General features: G+C 41.9%; 1 pseudogene; it reads left to right on the forward strand.

Annotated features, from left to right (window-relative positions):
• The first annotated feature begins 14424 nt into the window (after positions 1-14424).
• On the forward strand, positions 14425-19588 carry LOC119234660 (protein SET-like; annotated as a pseudogene).
• Positions 19589-22720: the final 3132 nt, after the last annotated feature.

A 22720-nucleotide genomic window follows, 5' to 3' on the forward strand; every position in this document is an offset into this window, starting at 1 on the left:
TGCAAGGGGCGGGGAGCGGACGCGGCGGAGGCGCTAGCCAGGCCCCCGCGCGCAAAACCGGAGGAAGGGAGCGTCGCGAGGGAAAGCCCAGGACTAGGCCCCCGAAATGCACTGTCAAGTTCAGCCCGGTCAGCTCAGCTGTGGACTCTCTGCCCCGCGGGCAAAGGGAAGGTGTCACTGGATCTGCTGTACCCTGTGCGGCTTGGCGAGGGGTGGGGGGCGCGAGAGACCAGGGACGCCTCGCGGTTATGTAACGGATTGGCCCGCTGAGTCCGAGCCAGCTCGCGCCAGGACCGCCTGACCCTCCTTGAGAACAGCCTTGCTTGCGTGTCCCTTGAACTAGGCAGGCAGGGGGCCTGGGTGTTCTTAAAAAGAACTTTTTCCCTGCAGGGTCAAAGAACAGATCTGGAGGAGTAAGTGACTTCTTTTATGGGTAGGGGTCGCTCTCTGTCAACCAGTCCTTTCCAGTTCACAGCGAGGGAAACTGAGGCCCCAAGGGGTTATTTGAAAGTATTGTCTCTTGGAGTCAAATGAACCTGGATTCAACTCCCCAGAAAAGCTAGTGACCTTGGGCTAGCTATTTAGTTTTCTGAGCCTCCGTTTCTTTACCCCTAAACCTAGAATAATAGCACTCCATCTGGTTGCTGAGAGGACAAAATGAGTAAGATGTAGGCACCGGGTCGGTAGCAGGTCCGCAGGAAGCAGGAAGCATTACCGCTGTTACGGTGCTAAGGTTTGCCTAACTCTCCAAGCAGGCTGGAGGTCTGCTGCTCGCTAGCCTGAAGAAAGAGCTGCCCTTTCTGTAAATTACTCTCTGTCAGAAGCAAGGTCTCCAGGTCTGATTCCAGCTGCCTGGGGTTATATCCTTGCCACTCAACAGCAACCACATCATCTGGGAACTTGCTAGAAATGGGAATCTCAGGCCCAACCCCTGAAATCATAATTTGCATCCAACAGGAGTCCTTAGGTGATTTGGTCTGTTGTACATCAGTTATGAAGAGTTATAAATTGAGTTCCACTGTGGAAAATTTGAGAAGGGATCAGGAAGTTACTGAGCAGTAGGAGAAAATACTAGCCAGACACTATCTTGGAGTAGTGTTTAAAGAGGCTAACAAAGTCCTTTCTCAGTTTGCCCTCTAGTTATTTTGTCTCTTCCCCTCCCCCTATTTTCTGCCCTTTAACTATAAATCAGAACTTAAGTCCAATTTTCACTTGCAAAAGAACTCAAGGTTACTTGTACGTAAAGGTTATTGAATCTATGTCTAAAATGCACATAATAGCAAATACAGGGTGTAAAAGAATTCATTATCCTTGAGAATGGACTAACAAACAGAGGCAGTGAAGAGCCTGGAGCCCTCATCTGTGAAGGTCTTTGGGTTATAAGCTTGCTTTCCTTTGCATTTCAGAAAAATACTTCTTATTCAAACTTTGAGGTGGCAAATAAGCCCATTCTCCGTTTAAATAATGTGGGACCACCAGTTCTTTAAAAGTATTTTGGAGAATAGAAACTTCAGCGGGGATAGCTCTGTTACCCGGGGCACACGAGACATTGAAGAGCGCCAGTCCAAGTTCAGCTGAAGAACTGGGAAGCCTGGAAACAGAAGGGTGAAGTCTCAGGCTCTGAAGGAATAGGGAGGGCGGGCTCCTGGGAAAAGACTCCTTCAATTGAGAGAACACAGTTCTGCGCTGAGCCCGGTTTCCAGCAAAATAAATTAGTGTTCTTGGCTCATCGTTATCCTTGCTGCTGCCGCACCTCTTAGTTTTGTTTTTTGTTTTTGTTTTTTTTTTTAATGATCACTTACCACCACCCAAGAACAGGACTAAGTGCTTTATATGTGGTTAGAGGAGACTTCTGGGGAAATAACTTTAATAAAACTTGAGATGCCAGCAGGCGTTCCCCGCTCTGCCCTTCGTGGACTCAGACAGAATTAACAGAATATAACAAGCATTTGTTCACATGGATCCAAGACTACTGGCCTCTTCTAAAGGTGAGAAGTACATTATGGCCCTCCTGTAGCCCCCGCCCCCTTGATTTGAAGGTCTACTGCATTGTCTTCTGTAAACATGCAGGGCTACATGGTGTCTGTATTCCAAACCAGGCGAAATGAGAATGTTAGACTTTCTCTTTTTTTTAAAGATTTATTTTTTTATTTATACAATAGCTGGGGTACAGGCCAGAAGCACGGGAGGGTGAGAGGATTCACCAGAGACAGAGTGAGGAATGGAACAGGCAGACAGACCAAAAGCACTGCTGAGGAGAGCAGCAGACGCGACAGGAGAGGTCTGCCACACCATGGGGGTTTCTCCCTGGCCAGCCAGGAATCAAACCTGCGCTGCAGAGGCTGCGGACAGCTTCACTAGTGCTGTGCTCAACCTACTGCACCACCAGGAGGCCCTAATTAGACTTTATCTTGATCCCCAGTTTCTCCTGGAGAAATAAGATACACAAGTTTGAAACCTTCCCAGCCCTCACTGGGTGGCTTGTTCAGTTACATGCTGTGGGCCAGGCTCATCTGTTGCCCCCTCAATCACCATGTCAGCTGTGTCTGCTCTGAGGCTCGGGTTTGTGGTGATGCTGATGTTTCCTCTGTAGGTAGGGGGCTGGCGGCCCTGGCTTAAGATCTGGCTTTTACTGGACTTTAGATTTGTTGGGGGTAAGGACTGTGTGTTGTCTCATGGACTCTCATCTTTGCTCCCTCTCTGTCTCTTGTTCTGAAATGACCATCTCATCATAATCTACAGAATGAAAGCCTTGTGGCTCAGAGAAGGGTGCCCTGAACAGGGAAGGAGACCCACAGCTTGAATATACTTACACTGATGCCTATTGAACACCCACTGTACTCACGTGTGATCACGGCAGCTCCACACCAAGCCTCATCTGAAAACAAGGACACAAGATCCAAAGGGTGTCATAGCAAGAAGTGTAACTACATCCTGCAGATGCACAGGGGTGCTGGGATCTGCTGGAGGCATTTGGCAAAGGGGTGGGATGTGGGTGCTCCCTTGGCTGCACCCATCTTAGCAAGGCCTTTCCCCACCTTGCTTCCTCCGGCTCTGCTCATGTCTGCCATTTGCTTATGAAACCTTTAGCCAGTGACTCATTCTCACTTCACTCCTTAGTGAAATTCAACTGAGATCAGAGGTCAGGGTCTTCGGTCCCAGACAGGAGGAAGAAATCCAGAATCTATACCAAAAGCTCCGGATACTCTGGTTTTTCAGCCCAGCGGTGCTGTGAACACTTGCTTAGCCCCAGAATGCTGACTAATGGCAAAGGTTTGTTCTTACATACAGACGAAGTCTTTTTAAAGCAAACCTGGTAAATAAAACACGACACACATACACTCACTCTAAAAAAAATAATAATTATAACCTGGTGGATTTCTGAGGAGGAGGCAAAAATTCACTATATAAAAGAATGCTTCATTCAGCAACTTAGAGGATTTGTATGAAGATTCCATGGAATAATACATTTCCTGAGGAGCTTGAGATTGTATTTGTTTTATCAAAACGTATTTGATATAAGTGAAAAAGCAGGTTGCAAAATAGCTTGGATGATATGATTCAATTTACCAAAGTTTATAAATGTTTCTAGGAGTAGGTGCATTAAAAGATGTAGATCAGCTTTTTAACAGGGATTGTCTGTGGGGTGTTGGGAACTGAGATGTGTTTTCCTTTCTTTGTATTTTATCTCTGTTGTCTGATCCTGACACCAGGCATGCATAATTAAAACAATCATGGTCTTGAAAGAAAGAAATTTCAGAATGAAAGAAAAAGAGGTGTGTTGGGGCAGGATGGGCCACTGAGCATGTTCTTTTTTTTTTTTATTTATTTAAATTTTATTTTTAGGGGCCTCCCCGGTGGCGCAGCGGTTGAGCGCAGGGTTGCGAAGCTGCCCATAGCCTCTGCAGTGCCAGTTCGATCCCCGGCTGCTCCCCGGCCACCAGAGGAGGGTCCCACATGGCGCGCAGACCTCTCCTGCCGCCCGCTGCTCCCCTCAGCAGTGTACTTGGTCCTTCTGCCTGCTCTGCTCCCCACTCTGGCTCTGGTGAATTCTCTCACCCTCCCACGCTTCTGACTGTACCCAGTGCTTGTATAAATAAATAAAATAAAATAAAATAAAATAAATCTTAAAATAATAATAATAATAAATAAATAAATAAATAAATTTTATTTTTATATTCCCCATACAATTACAACCCCTTATTTTGACCCAATCCCTCCCTTCCCCGCCCCCCACCACCTCCCCATAGAATGTCTCTGGTTCATAGTTGTTTGTTGATTTTGATATTTTCTTTCTTATAGTTATTCTTTGTCCTGGTCCCTTATTTAAGGAACTCTCCTGCACTGTTGGTGGGAGTGCAAACTGGTCCAAGCACTGAGCAGGTTCTTTATGATTCAAGCAGACAGGGGTAAAGGAGGAGTCCGGGAGCCCTGGGTGGCTTTCTCGGGCTTTTATTGAGCTCTTTTATTGAGCTTTTACAGGTAGCACAGCAACCAGGTACATGGCAGGCAGGGGTGCCGGGGCCAGGAGGCCAGCAGGCCTCCTCGCCCCCAGCAAGACTTCCCTCTGGGCTTCTCTGGCCTTCTTTCCTCTCCTTCTCTCTCCTGCCTCTGCTTCTCTTGGTGAATATCTCAATACTGCAGTCATGGCCTACAGAAGAAAACAACACAACTGCAGGTGCCCCACCAGGCAGGGCAATCCTAATGGTAGGAGGGCAGAAAAACCCCGAAAACCATTTACCCTACAGGGGGATGGAGAAAGGAAGAAAGGGAGGGAGGGAGGGAAGTTAATTCAAAAGCTACTTTCTAAGCCACTAGTTTTACCAGCTCTGGTAAGTCCCAAGGCAATCATATTGTTTATTTCCTTAAATGCTGTGTGTTTGGGTTTTGCATTTGTTTGTTTGGCTTTCTGATTCTTAGCATGTTCTGATTTCATTCTCCTGATTCTCTCTCTGGCAAAATAATTTTCATCTTTTGAGAGCTGAGCAATTGCAGATTGTCGATAATGATGATGAGCTAATGTTCATAGGCAGTGCTTGACATAGGAAGGTCGTTTCTATCTGCCCTCCCCTTTGGGGCTTCCACCATGCTGATATCCTGGGGGGCGGGTAGTATGGAGATGGAGTAGGGGAAGGGGGGGAAAGGAAAGGAATTTCCTATCTCTGAGGTTAGAGGGCTAGAGGAGCTAGGAGGAAGAGGAGAAAGTCCTCTTGCCCTAAAACCCAACCAAGAAGAAAAGGAAAAATGCAGCACTTATCCAATGGAATTTTCTGCAGTAATAGGAATGTTCTTTATTTGAGCAGTCCAACATTGCTATGAAATGTGGTGACTTACATTTATATCAATTAAAATGTAAGCCCCCATTTTTGTGTATTTGTTTTTTATTGCTGAGCTATTGCACTCACCGCATTTCAAGTGCTCCATAGCAACAAGTGGCTAATATCTGCCATACTGAATAGCTGATAAAATATTCCTTCATCACAGAAATTTCTATCGGCGGTCAGTGCCTACAGACCAGAATCATGGTGAGGAAGCCCAGATATTCCAGCTTTTCCAAATCCCAGTCAGAACTTCATCTTTCCTAAGGGGGGATGGAGGAATGATGGTGAAATCTAACTCACTGAGTTCTAGTCAGAGCCAAATGAGACCATCCATATGTGCCTTGCACATAATAAATGCACCCCAAAAATTAACTGTTTAGTATCAATAGCTATTTTACATTTTTGAAAAAGTTGGGAGAACATAGCAAGACACTTGCAACATTATTAGTCAAATAACCTTTCTCTGATGGGGTCAGCTGCTCTGGGACCTCAATTTCCTTTTATGGCTGTGCCCCAACCCCTTCCCTCTTCCAGGGAGTGCATCTTCCAATCCCACAGAGCCTGGCACTACCTGTACTAGTCTGGCCTGGAGGCATAGCATACTTGGTTAAATTCCTACCATTTCTACCCAGTAAAAAACAAGCGTGTTAACTAAAACCTATTGCACCATGCTTCAGGGGTATCAATTTTCAAATTCTCAGAAGCATGACACCTTAGTGTACATCCACTATGGAAGGAATTGTTTGTTCCTGTTATTTGGTCAAACAAGGATGTGTGCACTCAGCAGAGAGAAAGGAACACTGTCTCCAGATAAGTAATATTTGGAGTGTGATAGCTGCCAGCAGATTGGGCGTTGAGGATGGAACCTTGAGGATTTTGCTAAATAGAATTTAAAAGTTTATTTTCAAATGTTATTAAAAAAGATAAAAGATAAGTCAAAATGAAAGCTTATTTTCATGACTAAAAATGACGCTGTCAGTTATACAGATGGAACTTTATAATAGATGGTGAAACTCCTACCTGTACATTAAACAACATAACTTTCCAAATAATCTTCTTCTAAAACTCCTGTTCTAACTATTTTCATAAGATCACATCCTCTGGGTAGCTTCTGGATCCCTTTTTTTTCCCCCATTGTCTTCCTGGGTTACTTTTCATCACTTCACTCCTTGCTTTACGATCTTTGATTTTTTTTTAAGATTTATTTATTTATACAAGCACTGGGTACAGTCAGAAGCGCAGGAGGGTGAGAGAATTCACCAGAGCCAGAGCAGGAACAGAACAGGCAGACTGACAAAATACACTGCTGAGGGAAGCAGCGGGCGGCAGGAGAGGTCTGCGCGCCCTGTGGGACCCTCCCTTGCTGGCTAGTTAGGTGACCTTGCACAAGTTACATAACAACTCAAAACTTCAGTTTCTTCATTTATGAAATGAGCATAATAACAACCCCTTCCTTGTAGGACTATTGTGAGAGCTAAATGAGATATATAAAGTGCTTAGCACAGTAGTTAATTCATAGTAAGTGCTTAATAAATATTAGTTAAATTATTCTCAGTAGTCAAGACATGGAAATGAGGTGTCTGTCAATGGATGAGTGGGTGAAGAAAGTGTGATCCTATTAAACATATACAGTGAATCATGTCTTATTGATGTTTCTGTTAATGACAGACTGCATATATGATAGTGGTCCCTGTAGACTATATAATATAGGTTCGTATAGTTCCATTGTGATATCCACACAACAACAAAATCATCTAATAACACATTTCTCAGAACATATGGCAATTACATCAGGACTGAATATAATATATATTTACAAATACCTTCAATGTTTAATATATATACTTATAAATTTATATGTATATGTATGAGTGTGTGTGTGTGTGTGTGTGTGTATTCACACAGTGGAATATTATTTAACCATGAAATAGAGAAGGAAATCATACCATTTGCAATAAGATGGATGAACCTGGAAGACCTTATCCTAAGTGAAATAAATCAGACAAAGAAAGACAAACACTGTATGATTTCGCTCATATATGGAATCTAAAAATGTTGAATTAGGGCCTCCCTGGTGTCCTAGGGGTTAAGTCTCAGTGCTTTCACCCCTACTGCCTAAGTTCAATACCTGGCCAAGGGAGCTAACCCACATATGGTACAGCAGACCTCTCCTGTCTCACCCGCTGCTCCCCTCAGCACTGTATTTCAGTAGATCTGACTGTTAGGCTCCCTACTCTGTCTCTGGTGAATCCTCTCACTTCCCTTCACCACCATTCCCCACCCCAACCCTGCACTTCTGACCTCCACTCCAGTTCTTCTACACAAAAATAAAATTTTTAAATAAATAAATAAACTTGTCCAATTAGCAGAACTATATAATGGAGTGGTGGTTGCCAGGGGATAGGGTAAGGGAAATGGGGAATATTTGTAAAAAGATACAAACTTTGCATCACAAAATGAATGAGTTCTGGGGATCTAATGTACAGCATGGAGACTATAGTTAATAATGCTGTGTTGTATACTGAAAATTGTTAAGAGACTAGATTTTAAGTGTTCTCACCACACACACACACACAAAAGAAAAATATGCGAGGTGATGGAGGTATTCATCAGCTTGATTGTGGTATTCATTTCACAATGTATATCAAATCACTACGTTGTACACCTAAAACATACAGTTTTTATTCATATAAGATATACATAGTATATACAATTTTTATTAATTATCCCTCAATAAATCTTGAGCAAAAAGAAATAAAAGTTAACTGAAAATAGAACAGAAATCCCTTGACCACAGAGAACATGAGTTCTTTGATGTCAGCGATGTCTTTTTATTCCCCAGGTGCCAACAGAGGAGGGACTTCAATACATCTTTTCGAATGAATACATTGTAGTTACGTATCATCTTTGTTCTTTGCCTCTGTTGTTCCTTTTCTCGTAGATTCCTTCACTTAGTATTTATGAAGCATCTACTCTGAACCATCAGCCACCACAGGCAGAACCATTAGAGCTGCCACCTTCCCCATAATTTACCCCTGAAGTCAGTCTCCCTAGCCAGAGCCTCTGTACGGTTTGAGAGTGCACTGACCAAGCTAAGCTTCTGAGAAGACTTGTGGGCTAGAAATGCATGTTTACATGGAGGATAGGAAAGAGAGAGAAGCTCCTGGTATCGTCACCCAACTAGCTGTGGAATATGAAGAAAAGGAGGCGAGAAATTCCCTATGGTCTGACTTACTCTCTCTTGATTTCACCAAATCAGTGCAGAGTTCTACTGATTTTAACAACTGTGGGCTTTATTTGCTTGTTAATTTATTTAGATATTTCTAATTATTCCTCAAACATTTTTGTCATTTTTTCCCCCCGGAGAATATGCTTGGTTTCAGCATTTTATTTCTCCAAAGTCAATTGAAATAAAGTATGTTAACTGGTATAAAAGTCTCAATGATAGTTAAGAAGTTTATTAATCAAAGTGAGGATTTGAAATCAGAAGAGACTGGTGGGAAAGAGGGGTCAGCCAGGGGCTTCTTCACCCTCCAACAGATAGGATTTAGTTATATAAAATGTTAAGATAGGCTGAGTTTCCTTCAGAAAACAAAACAAAACAAAACAAGGGATTACATCTGGGACAAACACTTGGCAGAAACAAAATAATTAATTTTTGGCAGGCATATGTTAACTTCCCAGATAGGGTAACACCCATACCTTAAACTCATTGTTTCTGCTATGCAATTTGTGTGTGCTGAAGACAAGAATTTAGGAGATAGAAGACTTTACCATAAGGAGATGCCTGTTTGGTCTAGTGTCTGCAGGTCACTCCGAGGGTATGGGAGGGGGGTTTCAGGCTTGCAAAGGGCAGGTCACGTGGCAGGGTGACCATGGGGCGATGGCAGGGTTCTTGACAACAGATGTTTCATCTGCCTGGTTGCCTCTGCCTCTTTTCTTGCCCAAGCCTTGTATCCGTGTTTTCTTTCACAAGTAACTCAATTTCCATAACATTAACAACTGGTGTATGCCTCCCTCTTTCTCATCTCTGAACTGCTGGAGGAAGAGTTATGAGGAATTCAGTGATATTTGTTGAGTCCCTATGATGGCCCAGGCTTGTGATTACATTTCATCTGATCCTCATTGTATCTGTTTTCCAACTGAGGGACAGAGGCTCAATGTGATTACATGAACTGCCCAATGTTGAGAAAGTACAAGGGATATAAAATAAGGTGTAATTCTGAAGTGAAATGATTGCAAAAACAACTGGGGTTCTCTCCCCAGGTTTCTGCATGCTTTGCAAAGTGACTTTGTAACTCCTCCCATCAAGAGATTGATCCCCCCCCAACCCCCCACCGCCCCCCACCCCCCGCCCCCCGCCTTTGGATAAGGGCTAGCCCAGTGATTGTCTTAGCCAGTAGGGAAAAAACACAATGGTGGGTCAGTTCTTTCTGAATCTAGAGCTGAAGGCGCCATCCCCCATCTGGCTGTCTCACAGAAACTTGCATCACTATGAGAAGAAGCCTGGGCTAACCTACTGGAAAATGACAGAGCACAGGGGTCTGAGTGCTGTCAGCTATCACCCAGTGACCCCAGCCAAGGTCCCAGACACCAGGAAGCCCAGCCAAGAGAAGCAAAACTGGAAGTTAATGTGTTTTGTATTACTATAATGATATGAAAATCTAGTTATTACACTTAAAGAATGTTCTACATAGGTAGAACTTCTTAATTTCTAAATTCCCTTGTTAACTCTTCTTCAGAGATTTTCTTTCAATAAGCAACTTTTCCATGCTCTTAATGTATTCTTTTTTAGTAGGAATCCAGAATTATTAGACTGAATGGAAAAGCACTGACATTTCTGGGTTGGGTATAACACACTGAAATGCCCCCTGTATCGTACATGATGGATGTCTTGTTTCTCTGACAACAGGGAGTTTCCTACTCACCCTTTGCTACTGTTTTGGTTGACAACTTCCCATGCTGATAAAAATGCATGTACACATCCCACCTCCTGCCTGTGTAGTTCTGGTATTCATGTTATTGTGTAACAGAAGTAGCATGTGGTTGCCAGAATACAAGCGCTGCTTTTGGAAAACTAAAGTATATGTCATTTCTCAGTACAATAGAAGGGGAAACTAAATTAAAACCTGCAAGTCCAAGTCTGAAACTGTAGTAATTTTCCAGGCAGATCTGTGCTCATGTAAGAGAGTGTCCACTTTGTCTAGTGAATGTTCTTTAGAGTTAGACAACTATTGTAGGTTAGTAATCATTGACTGCAGTGCTAAAAAAAAGAAAAGACTTGTGAAATTGTTGTACCCTATGTAACAGCAGAGTAGCATAAAACAAATACATTTTGTGAACCATTTACTATGGTTTTGCAACAATTATGCAATTATGCATATTTTAAGGGGTAGGTGAACTGACTATTTTCTGGAGTTTGTTGATATTTTGCTTTAATTTTATGTAAAATAAGCAGTGATAGCCATATTTCTACATTGTGACACACTTGTCTAGGGATTCCTGGAAATGTATAAAATTGGATTTCTCTTCGTGTTTTTACCATAGGTGTTTTATGAGCTATCTAGTTAAGTGATTTAAGGAATAAAGCAGACTTTTTAAAACTAGAAAAGCTATAATTATATTTTTAAGTGTTCTTCTGTTGGTGGGAGAGTTACTATGACCACACCAGAGGGGAGAAATCCTATAGTGTGAAGAAAGAATAACAAGGATGTAAAACAATAGTACTTCATTAAAAAAATAAAAAATTTTAAATATAAAAAAGAAAATAATCAGTCAAGCTGTCTACTAACAACACAGCAGGCTCAGATGTAGGAATGAGCCCCCCAAGACCAGCTTGGATCTGCAGACATGCCCAGCCTATCTGCACATTTGCAGGGTTGTGGTTGTTTGCCATGAGGCATCACTTAACCACGAGGTAACTAACATAAGTTCACACTCCCTGCAGATTTTGGATGTACCTTACAACCACATAAAGAGAGGTTTTTGCAAACACAGTTATCAGAAGTCTTTTTTCCCCATAACAGTCACACTGTTATGTTCTTTTCTGTACTCAAAAGAGAAGAACATGTTGTGAAAAATGCACTAGAAAAGAAATTATTTGAGGTTAGTGGGCCAATTTAATGTGTGACTAAATTGTAAGCGGAACTGCAGTACACATCTCTCCTTAGTTTCTATCATCAAACAAATCCAGCACAAACAAATCTACCAGTATTTGGGAATGTCTAGTCTAAGAGGCACTGTATACAGAGTGTAGGGTAAAGAAAATGTCAGGCTTTTCTGCCCTTCCGCCATCAGGATAGATGATGGATCCTTGTCCTGAATGCATGCCTGATGGCGGGCACCTGGAGTGGGGTGTGGGCATAGGTAGATGGGATTCACCTGGGCTAAGACTGGGCTTTTAAGAGCAGCGTCACGGGGACGCCAGCAGAAGCAGAGAAGCAGAACAAATGGAAGAGAAGAGAAGCAGAGACCACCAGAGAAGGCCAGAAAACCCAGACAGAGGGGGCGCTGGGAGGCCTGTCAGCCTCCCGGTCCCCCAGCATCCCTGCCTGCCACGTACCTGGTAATCCCAATAAAAGCCTGCAAAAGCCACCAAGGGTTCTAGAACGCTCTCCTCCTTTACCCCATCTGCATAGAATCAGAAAACCTGCTCCGTGCCCATCCTGCCCTTACAAACACTTTCACTACAACCTTACATTTAAAAAAATAATGGGCATGATCCTTTTAGTTAAAGGGTCAAAACTTGCTCACAGAATTCAGACAAGTAAAATGATTGAGGGAGAAGCTGCCAAATCAAAGATCTACTTTATAGGTGAGTCTGGAATGCCTTCTTGGAACATTTCAGTAAGCTGGTAGGAAGGCACTCTTGATAGGAGAAACTGCAAGTAATAATATTAGTGGTGGGAAAATGCAAGATGTCTCTGGCAGTGAGTAAATAGCTCGTTTTGATAAGAACAGAGGAAAATCAATTAGACAAAGTGACTGGCAAATGGAGTTTAAGAGACAGGAGAAACGTGTGTCACCAGCCAGGGAGATCATTAACAGAGAGAGAAGTTAAGAGGAAGAAGCTGGTGAACTATTCAATATTGAACACGTGGAGTTTGAGGTGGGCATGAAATTCCCAGCAGGGTATTGGAAATTCAGGTCAGGGTTTACAGGAAAAGTCAAAACTAGAGATATGGTTTGAAAATCTCCCATGCAAGAGAGACGAAGCCAGAGCAGAAGGCAAGGACTGGACTCTGGAGAATGCCGGCAATGTCTAGTAGGGGAGATAAAAAAAGATGCCCAGCTGACGGCTTAGCAGGATGTAGCTAACACCACTTAAGTGTGTTAATCATTCAGAGAAGGGAGAGAGGTGTGCACTGGCAGAGCGGAAACATTCCCTTTCAAGAAATAAGTGATAATGAGCTCACAGCAGGAGTAGATGGTTCTTGTAAGACTTTGGAAGCGATGGGTGGTTCTTACTGGACAACTCAGCTGCCAGTAACAGAAACCCAAGGCTGATTATTTGGAAAAAGAAATGTGCCAGCTTTCTCTGGGACTGATTCACCCTTTTTAACTCTCTGTGTTGGTCTTCTTAATGAATTAATTAGCAAGTTTCTACCTCAACTTTATTCATGTTGATAAAGTCAGGAAGTGCAAATTAAAGATAGTATTTGAGGGTAAAGCCAATCCAAATAAATAAAGCATGAAGGTAAATAAACAAATGTTGGCCAAATCCCCTTTTAGTTGCTACACTGTAAGTGCATCTTATGTGTTACACCAATTGCACATACAAGGCACTGTTTTAATTGTATCTTTTAAAGACATACTCACCCATGTTAATTAGTTCTCCTGGTTATAGATGATGCCATGATAACATCATTAAGAAAGTACAATTAATCTCAGTCACAGGAAGAACCAATTAAAGAGTTCCTAGCAATAAAAATAATAGCCATTGGTTATTTTTTTTCAATGGGGTATAAACAATGGAAAAGCATAAAGTTAAATACAAAAGCTACCTTGTTATCTTTAAGTGTATAAGTCATAAGTCTGACAGCTAACTACTTGCCAATTAATTTAGGATATTTCCAACCAATTTGCAGGTTAAATGAAAGCTCTGGATCTATATAGTTCAACAGTCACCAGCCATATCGACATTTACCATTCTGGTGTGTATCTACTCCCAGTGCTCTGCTCCAGATACTATGCAGAAGAACCAGTATTTTAACAAGTTTTCCCAGGGTCTCAAAATCCTAAACTTTGAGAACCATGACCTAGGTATTCTAGAGAGACCCAAGGTCAACTGGGAAGGAGGAAAGTGTCCAGAGACAACTCAGACCTTCCCCCACCCCTTTCTCTTTATTACTTTCAGTAGAGCAGCGCCTATGCAGAGGGTTTCTTAAATTGGGCCTCCATCCATTCCAGTCATCAAGTCAGAAATATAGGAGACATCCTTTACCTCCCACATCAATCCACCAGCAAGTCCTGTCAGTTATCTCATCAAAACATGTTTCAAAATCTGCCTCCTTTTTTCCCATCTGCACTGCCAGTGCCCTGATACTCTGCCATCTTCTCTTGCCTCTTCCTGCAATATCTTCCTAATGCATCTCTTTATTTCTGTTCTTTGCCTCCTCCAATCCATCCTCATTAGAAAACCAAGAATGTTTTTTCTCAAAACTTATATTAGATCACATTGTCTCTCAGCTTAAAATTTTTCAGTGGCTCCCAAAGCACTAAAATCCAGGCTCCCCTGATTATGGTCTATAAGTATGCCATGCCCCGCCCATCGCCCATCATTTCTTGCTCATGCCTCATGTCTTGCTATAACTGTAATACTCTAGAGGTTTTTATCAGCGTCAAGTGGAAGAGGAAAAGATCTTTGCATTTGCTCTTCCTCCTGCCAAGATAGCTTTTCATCTTTTTTGCAAAAACCTCAGCTTAAGTGTCTGCTCCCCAGAGGTCTTCCAAGACCATTCCATTTAAACTCATTGTCCCTCTCTCCATTATTCTCCATCTTATCACCTTTCGTTTCCTTCATAGTCTTCATTGCAACTAGAAGTTTCTGTTTGCTTTCATTTTGTTTGACTCTAAACCAAAAAGCACAATGAGAATAGGAACCATGTCCAGTGTGTTCACCATTGTCCCCTGCACCAATAGATACTTGACAAATTCAGTGCCTGGCATATATCAGGAACTCAATTATTGGGTAAATGAATGAAAGATCCAAAGTTGTCAAGGTGTGGAAGTTGCTGATATATACAAGTTCAAATCTGCCATTTAGAATGAGGTGAGGTTGTGCATTCTAAAATTAAATTCCATTCTAGAGTTATATTGATAAGATGATCTAAAATTCCTAAACCCATTATTCTCCCAACTAGTGTAAACAGATCACATTGTTGTTGAGAAACTTTTATGAAGCTAACAGTTGCTTTGTTCCTGTTCACCTATAAGCACAAAGATACCACAGCAAAAAGTAAGAAAAGAGTGTGAGCTCTTTGGGAGGAAATGCCAAGCATGCATTATTAACTTAATTATGTTATATTAAAACTCATATGACCCCCATGTAACCTCATCTTAAAAGTTTAGGCTTTGATCAAGAACATTATGACAATGTTAAGGATCGTCTGGAGAAGGTCTAGGAGCTACTGAATTAGATTTAGCCACTTGCCAACTATAGCAAAACAGTGTGTGGTATTTCCCATCTCTCATGAAAGTCAACACATGACGGAAGGGGAGGTGTCACATTAGCAGGGGTGGAAATGGGTGTGGATGATGAGAACCAGCTCTCAGGCCCCTTCCAGCTAATCCAATTCAACCCAACCAAATTATTATCGAGCACCTTCTCAGTTCCAAGGACTGCACTGGGAACTTGGCAGTTAACAATTCAGACACTCACTCTATCCTACCAGAATCTAGTAATCTAGTAAATGGAAGGTGAACAAGGCTTCGCAAAACCAGCTGGTGACGTCAGCACTTGGCTCTCTTCTCAGAATATGAGCTTGACACAAGAATTGGCCACATGAAGTGATCAAAGAAATTGCACTTTCTTGAATGTTACCAAAATATATTTAGTTCTCTGAAATGACTGTCGGATGCATTTGGAAAGGCCCCAGAAACGGAAGCCCTACTCCCTTCAGTTAAATGCTCCTTTATCCTCCCCTCATTGGAGTTCCACCACTGTGTCCATGTATTTATTGTGCTTCCTGTATGATACCAAGTCATTTTTTTCTAAATTTAATTGTAAAAGCCATATGCACTTTCTTTATTAGATTTACAATACAATAGTATGTCTGACTTGCCTATAATTTCTTAATATGTTATCCTGCAACTGTTTTCCAATACATTGCTGTGTTCCAGCTTCACATTTGATAGCACCATGATGGTGCCTATTTGTAGCCCAAGACAGCCAGAGTAGTGCATATTTTGTTTCCCAGTAGCCCCTCTGTTAGAATCATCGTTTTCTACATTAGGCATTCACTGTCATTATAAATCACACTTCAAATAATATCAGCACCAACACTGCCAAGTAGAAGGGCTCATTTCAATCCTCATTTCACTAAAGTTGACAATAACTGTATCACTGGCTGTCAGGCATTTCCTCCACTTTCTTCTGTTATCCTATGAGTAATGGAAAGAATACTGATTATGTGGTAATGCTGAGCAAGTTATTAGCTTCTCGAAGCTATTATTTCCTTTGTAAAATTAGAGAATTAAATTAGGTTAGAGGTTATACTGCTGGAAAATGGGACAAAGTCAGCTTTCAGAAAAACTTGGTGCTTACAACATTGTCTAAATTCTCATTTGTTGGTAACCTTCTAAAATTGGGAGATTTCCCATGAAACCCTACATTTCCAGCTTCTCTTTAGAAATCAAAGTCTTGGGGGCCTCCCTGGTGGTGCAGCATGTTGAGCGCAGCACTGTGAAGCTGTCTGCACGCAACCTCTGGCCGGCCAAGGAGAATCCCACATGGCACGGCAGACCTCTCCTGTTCCGCCCGCCGCTCCCCTCAGCGGTGTATTTCAGTCGTCTGCCTGTTCTGCTCCCCACTTTGTCTCTGGTGAATCCTCTCACCCTTCGGTGCCTCTGGCCTGTACCCCAGCTCTTGTATAAAAATAAATAAATCTTTAAAAATTAAAAATTTTTTTAAAAAGACATCAAAGTCTTGGGCAAGGGGTTAAGATACAATCTGTGAAGCCATCCGCAGCCACTGCAGTGTGAGTTCAATCCCCGGCCAGGGAGATACCCACATGGCACACCAGACCTCTCCTGCTTCGTCCGCTGCTCCCCTCAGCAGTGTATTTCAGTAGATCTGCCTGTTCTGTTCCCCATTCTGTCTCTGGGGAATCCTCTCACCACCACCCCCCACCACACACCTCTGGCATGTACCTCAGTTCTTGTATGCATAAATAAATAAATCTTCAAAAAAAAAAGAGAGAGAAATCAGTCTTAATTCCCTTGAAAAATTTGGCCTCACACTCCCTGCCTCAGTCGCACATTCACAAATGACAAGGAGAAAGGCACAAATGACCATCCTCACTTTTCCCCTGATAGCACCTGAAGGTGGTTATGCCCATGCCCTGTGCCCAAAGAAATCTGACAGGGGACTTGGAAGAACCTGATGGGAAAAGGGAAGCTCTCTTAATGGTCTAGAACACCCTCTGAGGAAAGAGGAAAGCAGCAAGTTCATCTACGCCATAGCCTTTGGTCAATGCTCATGGGCACTGTTCATTATTTATCACAGTTTGGGTTGAAGAGGATCTTTTTTTAATGATTGGGAAAGAATGGGGTGGAGGAAAAGATTCCCCCCTTACCCGCTTCTGTTTCTCTGAATGCATGGTTCTTAGAGCAGTTCTTTCTTTGGTGACCTTAGGAGAAGGGTGGGGGGGGGGAGGTAGGGGGAGGTTTAAGGGGTCACAGCGAGGGAAAAGAGAGGGGAGGGCAGGTCTTGGTTTCTGTTATTTAAAAAAAAGAAAATTCTAGCCTGAGTTGATTGGGAGGGACACTAGCTCTTCATTTAATGGCAGCCCTCTCCTGGCCAATTTTATTTTGTTTATATTATCTCTCTGGCCCCTCTAGGCACTTGAGTTTTCACAAGATAATCTTCTAGCTTAATAAATCTAAATAGTTCTAAGATATTTCAAAGCTGTGAGCCTTTACAAGCAGATGTACCCCTCCCCCGTTCTCCTGACAGAGACTCTACTGGTTCAAAAGTCTTTCCCACTGAAATCCCCAGTGCCCAGAAAAGTCCCTAGCACCTAGAAAGCACTAAGTAAATATTTGTGTAGTGAAATATTCAGGGTTAGCAATTACCTTTGGAAAGAGACCATGATGATTAACAGAGCAAATGAATGTTTAAGAGGGCATGGATAATCATCTTAATTGCAATATCATTATACTTTACGTTACCCATTAGAGAGGGATAGCCAGCATAAATTCCTTTGGTTTGAATATTCTGTTGTTTAAACTCGCTATTAACATGTCCTGGGTGGAAATACAAATCAGGCTTTTAGACGTCATTTTTATTTATTACAGGAAGAATAGGTATATATTCCAGGCAGAGGTGAAACAAAAACTGTAAGCCTGAGTCCCACAGGAATACAGAACTCGCTTTCTTGACGAAGACTGGGCTTTTAAAACGCATTCTAAAGGATCAAATGTCATGGTTGAGCCAAGGTGGGGATAGGCGACAGAATACTGCCCCCTAGTGTATACTATTGGAATTTACATTACTTTTCTATGCACACAGCCTGAGTCAACACTCAAGTACATACAGAATTTCAAACTGCGGTCATAGTTTTGGAAGAAAGGATTTGGTGCTTTGAGAATGACTCAGCTTTATTCCTGCCATACAAGGTAATGTACGCCCAGGTGCCCTGTTAAACATTTTCCATGCATTAGTTATTTCCTTTAATCCTCTCAAAAACTACAGTGGGGTAATGCATAAATAAATATTTTGCACAAGATCACACAGCTAGTAAGTAGTGGAATTAAATGTTCAATTAATGTTTAATTCCCATATTCTTTACTAAGTGGAAAAAAAGATAAAACAACCCAAGATACTACAACTGATATTTAAATATAAGGAATATATGAATCTTTTAAAGGAATATGGGCCTTCCTGGTGGCACAGGAGGTTGAGCGCAGCACTGTGAGGCTATCTGTGGCCTTTGCAGTGCGAGTTCGATCCCCGGCCAGCTGGCAAGCTACCCACATGGCACAGCAGACCTCTCCTGTCTCGCCTGCTGCTCCCCTCAGCAGTGTATTTTGGTACATCTGCCTGTTCTGCTCCCCGCTCTCTCTGGTGAATCTTCTCACATCCCAGTGACTTTGGCCTGTACCCCACTTCTTAAAAAAAAAAGAAAGGAATAAAAACATTTTTGGGTTCTCAGCCTCTTCCAGATGTACATCTTCCCTTGGGTCTGATTCTAGGACTTTCCTCACAGGATGATTCCCAAATGTCAGTCTCAACTCCAGCCTCAAGAGAAGAAGTGCACACTTCATGCTCCTCCCAGATCAGAGGAGGCATGGAACTGCCAGGTTGAGCTAAAGGGAGAAAAGAACAGCAAGAAGCAATTGAACATATTAAGTACAAAATGAAATAGACTTGATAGATAATTAAGTCATTAAATAGAATTAATAGACAAGCCACTGAGGAGATTTCTAAAGTAGAAGAGAAACATAACAAAGTCCACAAACTTTTTTCATAAGCAGTCAGAATTTGTCCCTCAAATCCCAAACTCTGGGGTAACAACATTTGTCAGCCAACTACAAGTGTCTGCACTGCTAAGGGATGAAGATGAAGAGGTGCCATGTTATTTGACAAGGGTGGCAGTGACAGAATGTGAAGAGGCTAAGTCAGGGTAGTATTACACAGTAGTATTTTGATGAAAACCCTTTGAAAATAAAGTTCTCGACAAAGAATTTCATCAATTGCACCTTTGAAGTCCAGTGAAGCCAAATGGAAATCTGGAAAGGATTTGACAAAACATTCAAGTGAAACACAGCATAAAGCCAGCAGGAAGAGACAGCATGAGGACCCAGACAGCTTCTTTACCTGGTCGACACCATCCTGATGCAGGTGCAGGTGAGTTAGGTGAGATCAAAGATGGTATCTGGCCACATCCATGACAGAGCTGCTTGCTTCCTGATATGGATGATGAAAAAGTGGATGATGATGGTGATGAAAAGGATTGGAAGATGTTGATGATGAAGAGGATGAGGATGAATGTGAAAATGAAGAGGTGGAGAATGCGGGAGGAAATGAGCATGGAGGAGATGACTAATGCAAGACTGATGGATTCCAAACATTTTAATTTCCTCCAATCCCTGGGAACAAGTTGCAGTCTTTTTCCCCCTTCTTGCACTCAGTTGTCCTGTTTTTGAGGTCTCTTTTCTCTCCTTTATACCATGATTCTCATGTAATTGGGAGGGGGAGAATGCAGTGGAAAAGAATCTTTAACACTTTCAGTTCCCAATTCATTTCTTTCCCTTCCTGTCTCAACAAAAACTTTATGGAATCAAAACAATCACACCCTGCGGAAAATAAGAAAAGCCTGGTGCTTCCTTAGCTCTGCTGGGAGCTGGAGGGTGCTGGCCCATGAGGTAATGCACAGAATACTAGACTTTCCCTCCTCTCTATATATATTGTCTATGTCTATGTCTACTGCATTTTTTTTAAAAAATGGGGCTATGGGGGCCTCCCCGGTGGCAGAGTGGGTTGAGAACAGCACTGTGGAGCTGTCCTCAGCCTCTGCGGTGCGGGTTCAATTCCCGGCTGGCCAGGGAGATACCCACATGGCGCGGCAGACCTCTCCTGTCTCGCCCACTGCTCCCCTCAGCAGTGTATTTCGTCAGTCTGCCTGTTCTGTTCCCTGCTCTGTCTCTGGTGAATCCAATCACCCTCCCGCAAATCTGGCCTGTACCCCAGTTCTTGTATAAATAAATAAATCTTTAAAAAATAAAATAAATTTAAAAATTTTAATTTTAATAGATTTCTCCATGACTGTCTCTCCGAATCTGCTTAAATTATTTTGATCAAAATTCTTGCTACTTTAGTACATATAAAAAGGTTAGCTATAAACACTGTATGTCCTTAGGTCTTACACAAGTATAAAATAAAACAAATGTACAATTTAATATAAACAAAAGTAGAATTTAACAAAGTGAGTTGTATTAACTTCAAATTAACAGCAATGATGCGGGCATTAATTTAAAAATAAACATGTGTGAGTTGCCTACTCTGAGTTCAAGCTCTGTCCCCAGCATTCAGGGAAGAGCAACAAAGATAAGCAACTGAAAAACTGGTGAAATACAGTGTGTCAGCTGCGATCAGTGCTGTGGAGAGAAAAACAGTTTTATCTTAATCCAAAACTACAGCAACTGTAATTAGATGAGTGTAAGCCAGGAGCAGCTTTTGATACACTTTTCCAAATTCTGTGATAATAACTAGTTGGGTGGTCTGGGAAGTGGCATTTAAGCAGGAACTTAAGGAGGCAAGGGAGAGGCCTGTGGCTCTCTGCGGAGAGAACAGTCTCGGTGAATCTGGATCAAAGAAAAAGACCTTGAGTTTGGAGTGAGTTGGGTATATTTGAGGAAAAACAAGGAGACCAATGAGATTGCAGCAGAAAATAAGATGAGTTCAAAGCAAGGACAAATTGTATTCTAGATGATGATGTCTGCTAAAACCACCCCTTGGATTCATCTCCCATGACTGCCCAAGGCAGCATAAACATTTACACTTCTCTAAATAGAGTACAGCCATTCACCCCCAACCCCCATCCCTCTTCTGTTTATCTAGCTGACTTCTCAATACTCTAAGTGGTGCTTAATCAAGGTTTCCTCAGGAAAACTGCCCACTCCGATTAGAAAGCATCCCCTTAGAACACCTTGACATCTTATGAACAACTCTAGTCTAGTGTCTATCACTACATTCTGACTGGTGATTTATTTATCTTTGCCCACTAGACAACAAGCTTCTTGAGGATAAAAGGATTGGCCTCCACAAACATATTCAGATATGCACAAACACATTCCAAGATGTCCAGGGCGGGCATTTTCCAATACATGTCCCTTTCGCATTTGGAGCTTAAGTCAATAGAGGACCTTGGATGAACCATAACCTTAAAGAATGAAGATTACCCAGAACTAGGATCATCTCCAGAAATAATCCTTTTATCAAAAAAACCTACCTTAATACAGGGCAAACATCTACAGGCAGAGTTTTGTCATATGAAGCCACCCTTCCCTGGCCATGTGGGACACCCGCACCCCCCTCCTTGATGCCCCAGGCATACCACTCCTTACCACAGGATATAAACCCTCAGTACGGCTTGTTTATTCCAGAATTTGCAATCATACAAATCCTCCATGCATGGTAATTAAATTTGGCCTTTTTGTCCTACTAATCTGTTTGATGATAATTTGTTTGACCAGCCAAGAAGAACCCAGAGGAATGGGAGCATTTCCCTTATACCCCTATAAGGACAAGAAGCTTTTTATTTTACCCTCAGTAAAATAAAAAAGCATTTACCAACATGTCTATGTCTACCTAATCTTGTTCAAAAAAGAAAAATAAACTTTAAAAAATGGGGTTATGGGAGGTCAGCAAAGAGTGGGTTTGAGATGTTTGTTTAAAACGCCTGTATGGACATAAAATAAAACAAGAGCAATAATATTTGTCAAATGAATAAATAATATTAGTAATCACTCATACTAAAGCCAAGCCAGATGGGAGGGTTTGCTTGTGTGCTGATAAAATATACTTCCTACCAACCATGAAAGGTTACTAAGTGCCTGGCTCTGGGTTAGATTAGCCTCACTGGTCCTTATTCATTGTCTACCAATAACTCTACAAATAATATATTATTATTCCCTTCTTTAAATATAAGAATGATAAAATTATATTGCCCTTCACCACCCAGAGTTAGGATTTGAATTCATATTCATCTTAATCCAAAACTACATCAACTTTAATCAGACATGTGTAAGTTAGGAACTGCTTTTTGTACATTTTTCCATATTCTTTGATAATTACAGTCAACTAATCTCTGACACAAGAGCAAAGAATATGCAATGGAGCAAAGAAAGTTTGTTCAATAAATGGTGCTGGGAAAACTGGTCGCTACATGCAAAAAATGAAGCCTAACTACTACCTTAAACCATGCACAAAACCAACTCAAAATGGATTAAAGAACTAGACATAAGACCTGAAATCATAAAATATATAAGGAAATATAGGCGAAACACTACATGACATACACCTCAAAAACGTCTTTGAAGACACATCACCCAAAGCAGTGATAGTGAAGGCAAGGATAAACAGCTGGGACTACATCAAATTAAAGAGCTTCCATACAGCAAAAGAGACAGTAACCAAAACAAAGAGACACCCCATGGATTGGGAGAAAGTTTTGCAC

This window comes from Talpa occidentalis, unplaced genomic scaffold (assembly GCF_014898055.3).
Source record: "Talpa occidentalis isolate TD23 unplaced genomic scaffold, MPIMG_talOcc4v2.1 talOcc4.8, whole genome shotgun sequence".
Classification (NCBI taxonomy): Eukaryota; Metazoa; Chordata; class Mammalia; order Eulipotyphla; family Talpidae; genus Talpa; species Talpa occidentalis.